Source organism: Haematobia irritans, chromosome 3 (assembly GCF_050003625.1).
Source record: "Haematobia irritans isolate KBUSLIRL chromosome 3, ASM5000362v1, whole genome shotgun sequence".
Taxonomy (NCBI): domain Eukaryota; kingdom Metazoa; phylum Arthropoda; class Insecta; order Diptera; family Muscidae; genus Haematobia; species Haematobia irritans.
Genome location: NC_134399.1, coordinates 195136243 through 195142530, shown reverse-complemented (window position 1 = coordinate 195142530; position 6288 = coordinate 195136243).

Below are 6288 nucleotides of genomic sequence, written 5' to 3'. Positions count from 1 at the left end.
AAAATGCAAAAATACCAGAAGGCGAAAACAAAAAGTAAATAGTAGCAACAACAAAATTCTATTAAGAATTCAATAAAAAAAATACAGTGGGGCTTATATGTATTGCAACCAATTTCAGGTTACTATCATTTCTAGTTCCTTCACCTGGCAGTTTACAGATTTATTCCAGTGACAGTCTACATTTTGTCAACATTTTATTTCTATAGAAAGTTTTTCAAAATGTTAATTCTATAGAGAATTTTGTCAAAATTATATTTCTATAAAAAAAAATTTGTAAAAATTTTATTTCTATACAAAATTTTGTAAAAATTTTATTTTTAGAAAAATTTTTAACATTTTATTTCTATAGAAAGTTTTGTCAAAATTTGATTTCTATAAAAAAATGTTGTCAAAATTCTATGTCTATAGAAAACTTTGTCAATATTTTATTTCTACAGAAAACTTTGTTAAAATCTTATTTCTATATAAAAAACCTTGTCAAAATTTTATTTCTACAGAATTTTTTTTCAAAATTTTATTTCTATACAAACATTTGTCAAAATTTTATTTCTACAGAAATTTTTTTCAAAATTTTATTTCTATACAAACATTTGTCAAAATTTTATTTCTATAGAAAATTTTGTCAAAATTTTATTTCTATAGTAAATTTTATCAAAATGTTATTTCTATAGAAAATGTTGTCAAAGTGTTATTTCTATAGAAATATTTGTCAAGATTTATTTTTTTTTTTAAATTTTGTCAAAATTTTATTTATATAGAAATTTTTGTCACAATTTTATTTCTAGAGAAAAATTTGTTAAACATTTTTTTTTCTGTAGAAAATTTTGTCAAAATTTTATTTCTTTAAAAAAAATTTGTTAAAAATTGATTTCTATAGAAAATATTGTCAAAATTTTGTTTCTATAGAAAATTTTGTCAAAATTTTATTTCTCTAAAAAATTTTGTCAAAATTTTATTTCTATGGAAACTTTTGTTAAAATTTTATTTCTATGGAAACTTTTGTTAAAATTTTATTTCTATGGAAACTTTTGTCAAAATTTTATTTCTATGGAAACTTTTGTCAAAAATGTATTTCTATAGAAAATTTTGTCAAAATTTTATTTCTATAGAAAATTTTGCTAAAATTTTATTTGTATAGAAAATTTTGTCAAAATTCTATCTCTATAGAAAACTTTGTCAATATATTATTTCTACAGAAAACTTTGTCAAAATTTTATTTTTATAGAAAATTTTGTCAAAATTTTATTTCTATAGAAAATTTTTTAAAAATTTCATTTCTTCAGAAAATTGTACTCATAATTGGATTTCTATATAAACAATTGTGAATATTTTATTTCTATAGAAAACTGTGTCAAAATTTTATTTCTATAGAAAATATTGTCCAAATTTTGTTTCTATAGAAAATTTTGTCAAAATTTTATTTCTACAGAAAATTTTGTCAAAATGTTATTTCCATAGAAAATTTTGTCAAAATTTAATTATTTTAGAAAATTTTGTAAAAATTTTATTTCTGTAGAAAATTTTGTCAAAATTTTATTTATATAGAAAATTTTGGCAAACTTTTATTTATATAGAATTTTTATTAATTTTACTTTTATAGAAATTTTTGTCAAAATTATATCTCTATAGAAAACTTTGTCAATATTTTATTTCTTCGTCAAAATGTTATTTCTTTCGAAAATTTTGTCCAAATTTTATTTCTATAGAAAGTTTTGTAAAAATTTCATTTCTGTAGAAAATTGTACTCATAATTGGATTTCTATAGAAAAAGTTGTGAATATTTTATTTCTATAGAAAAGTTTGTCAAAATTTTATTTCTATAGTAAATATTGTCCAAATTTTGTTTCTATAGAAAATTTTCTCAAAATTTTATTTCTATATAAAATTTTGTCAAAATTTTATTTCTATAGAACATTTTGTCTCAATTTTATTCCTATAGAAAATTTTGTCAACATTTTATTTCTATAGAAGATTTTGTTAAAATTTTATTTCTACAGAAAATTTTGTCAAAATGTTATTTCCATAGAAAATTTTGTAAAAATTTTATTTTTTTAGAAAATTTTGAAAAATTTTATTTCTATGGAAAATTTTACTCATAATTGCAAAATTTGTCAATATTTTATTTCTATAGAAAATTTTGTCAAAATGTTATTTCCATAGAATTTTTTGTCAAAATTTTATTTTTATAGAAAATTTTCTCAAAATTTTATTTGCATAGAAAATTTTTTCAAAATTTTATTTCTATAGAAGTTTTTATCAAAATTTTATTTCTATAGAAAATGTTTCAAAATTTTATTTCCATAGAAAGATTTCTCAAAATGTTTTTCCTTTAGAAAATTTTCTCAAAATTTTATTTCTATAAAACATTTTCTCAAAATTTTATTTCTATAGAAAATTTTGTCATTTTTTTTTTCTATAAAAAATTTTGTAAATATTTTATTTCTATGGAAAGTTTTGTCAAAATTTTATTTTTATAGAAAAAATTTTGTCAAAATTTTATTTCTATGAAAAATTTTGTCAATAAAAATGTTGACAATTTTTTCCATAGAAATAAAATTTTGACAACATTTTCTATAGAAATAAAATTGTGACTAAATTTTCAATACAAATTGAATTTTGTCAAAATTTTATTTCTATAGAAAATTTTTTAAATATTTTATTTTTATTGTATATTTTATTTTGTTTATTTCTATAGAAAATTTTGTTAAAAATTTATTTCTATAGAAAATATTGTCCAAATTTTATTTCTATAGAAAATTTTGTCAAAATTTTATTTCTCTAAAAAATTTTGTCAAAATAGATCAAACGTAGAGTGAATTCAAAATGTATGTGTAAGTAAACCAAAAACATTCACACACACAATAAACTTAAGATTTATAATAAATGTGAAATCAAATCTAAATGCATTACCTTTAAAAAAAAAATCAAAATAAATTGAAAGAAATTCAAAATTAATTTTCTGCAAGCAAATATTTTTGAAAATTCTAATAAATTTTGAGATTCTAATACATTCAAATATCTACGAAAATTCGTATATTGTCAAATTTAGTGTAGAAATTCGAATAAATTTAGGATATAGACAACAATTTGAAATAAAACCAATGAGCTTAATGAATATTTTATTTCTAATTGACATATGAGTGTTTTTTCTTTCCCGTTACAAATTAAATTTCTACTGCGTATTAAAACTCTAAAATGCCTATAAAAACTTTATTCGATTTTATTTTTTAATAAACTATTTTTTTAAACCAAAAAAAATTGAAATTTTCACGTGCATTTTGCAAATTTCAAATTAAAATATTCTAAAAAAAACTCAAATCGATTTAATGTGATTATTAAAGTTCACATTATTCTTTCTTGTCAAAATTCCAATTTTTTTCTTTCCCTATAGCAAAGACCAATTTCTCAACATGCATTATAAAACTCCCACAGTATACGCAAATAGTATTTAGCACATAAAACGGTATTAATAGACACTTAGGCCGTTAATGCATTTGACAAAAACAAATTGTTGCATATTCAATTATGGCATTTGGTTATTTAATACCTAAGCTTATAACAGCTGATGTTGATGTTGTTGTTGTTGTCACCACTTTGATGTAAGACACCACCATAAGAGTCACCAAACACTCTGACATGCATACCCACTCTGATCCATTGAGTTTCCTGCGAAAATAACAATGACACCATGGAACCCGAAACAGTTATCTTGAATAAAAAAAATTAAGGAGTGTTTAATTTTTTTGTTTAACCATGGATTACACGCACTTTGCAATGAAGACGTCAGTTAGCGTTTTTGTTGTTTGATTTTGAGAAATTCCTGAGCATATGTGAAATACAAGTCGCACAGGTGTGCTAAAAACGGTGGAGTGAGTGCAGCCGAAGGCGAACTCTATATTCATTGCAACTGCCAAAGATTTCTGTTATGAAATTTTAATTATAATTTCTTTTGTAGTATTTTTTGATATATTGTGATTATTTATTGTATAAAAAGAGTTAACAGAAGAAAAAAAAAACATAAATAAAAAAGAGTCCAATCAAAAGACTTAAGACACAAGCAATTTATTTTGTTTTCAATAAATGACAATCCGACAGTTCTCGCAATGATTTGTGCTGTTATAATTAAATACACAATAATGAGTTTTAAGCTTAGCTAAACTTGCATAAACGGAACCTCCTAAAATAAATCCGCTATACACCCCTATGAATGATGAAATTAAAATAAACAAGTATATACGGCCGTAAGTTCGGCCAGGCCGAATCTTATGTACCCTCCACCAGAGGTAGAGAGCCAGAATTGAAATATGGGGGTATCTTATATGGGGGCTATAACACGGACCTAGTTAGGCATGGTTGTTAACGGCCATATACTAGCACAATGTACCAAATTTCAACTGACTCGGATGAAATTTGCTCCACCAAGAGGCTCCAAAACCAAATCTCGGGATCGGTTTGTATGGGGGCTATATATGCACACAAAAATTTTTTTTTCTGATTCAATCACGAAATAAATTGATCCAATTAATTTTTAATTGAAATGTCTTCAATCACAAAAATGATAGTATCAATTAAAAAATTAATTGAAGGTCAATTAAAAAGTTAATTGATCCAATTAAAAAATTAATTGATACTATTATTTTTGTGATTGATTTTTGTTTCAATTAAAAAATTTGTTGAATCAATTAAATTTTTAATTGAATATTTTTTAAAACTCAATTAAAATTTTAATTGGAAAATTTTTCGTGAAATTTTTTTGTGTGTGATTATGGACTGATATGGACCACTTTTGGCATGGCTGTTAAATATGATATACTACCATCACGTACCAAATTTCAACCAGATCGGATGAATTTTGCTCTTCCAAGGGGCTCCGGAGGTCAAATCTGGGGATTGGTTTATATGGGGGCTATATATAATTATGGACCGACTTCGACCAATTTTTGCATGGGTGTTTGAGGCCATATATTAACACCACGTACCAAATTTCAACTGAATCAGATGAATTTTGGCCTTCCAAGAGGCTCCGGAGGTCAAATCTGGTGATTACGTATAGCCCCCATATAAACGGACCCCCAAATTTGGCTTGTGGAGCCTCTAAGAGAAGCACATTTCATCCGATCCGGCTGAAATTTGGTACTTGGTGTATGTATATGATCTCTAACAACTGTGCAAAAATTGGTCCACATCGATCAATAATTATATATAGCCGCCATATAAACCGATCCCCCGATTTGGCTTGCGGAGCCTCTAAGAGGAGCAAATTTCATCCTATCCGACTGAAATTTGGTACTTGGTGTATGTACATGGTCTCTAACAACTGTGAAAAAAATGGTCCATATCCGTCCATAATTATATATAGCCTCCATATAAACCGATCACCAGATTTGACCTCCGGAGCCAAAATTCATCTGATTCAGTTGAAATTTGGTACGGGGTGTTATTATATGGCCTCAAACACCCATGCAAAATTTGGTCGAAATCGGTCCATAATTATATATAGCCCCCATATAAACCAATCCCCAGATTTGACCTCCGGAGCCCCTTGGAAGAGCAAAAATCATCCGATCTGGTTGAAATTTGGTACGTGATGGTAGTATATCATATTTAACAGCCATGCCAAAAGTGGTCCATATCAGTCCATAATAAGATATATGGTTTTGGAGCCTCTTGGTGGAGCAAATGTCATCCGAGTCAGTTGAAATTTGGTACATTGTGCTAGTATATGGCCGTTAACAACCATGCCTAACTAGGTCCATGTTATAGCCCCCATATAAGAGACCCCCATATTTCAATTCTGGCTCTCTACCACATATGGACTAACTCACAATTTAGAAAACGATGTTAAGATGTTCTAAGCAAAATTCTTATTCGTGTTTTAAGGACAAAAAAATTTTGGCATCTCGCGAATATTTTTTTTGTTTTTCAGTACAGGAAATCCCCAGAAATGTCATTAGCGCTACAGGGGGATGAAAGGACGGATGGACATGCTTAGATCGACTCAGAATTTCACCACGACCCAGAATATATATACTTTATGGGATCTTAGAACACTATTTCGATGGTGGAGGGTATAAATATAAACATGACAATGCGAGCTCTCACACATCGGATCAAAGAAATGCATTTTTGAGCACCCAAAACATGGATTTGATGGGTCATCCGCTGTATTGTCCTGACTTGGCACTAAATGACTTCTTTTTATTCCCGTAAGTAAAAAATAGAGGTCAAGAGCTAAATGTGCAGAATGCATTCTCACTCAATCAGAGTGAAAAAAATGCTTCGGCAATT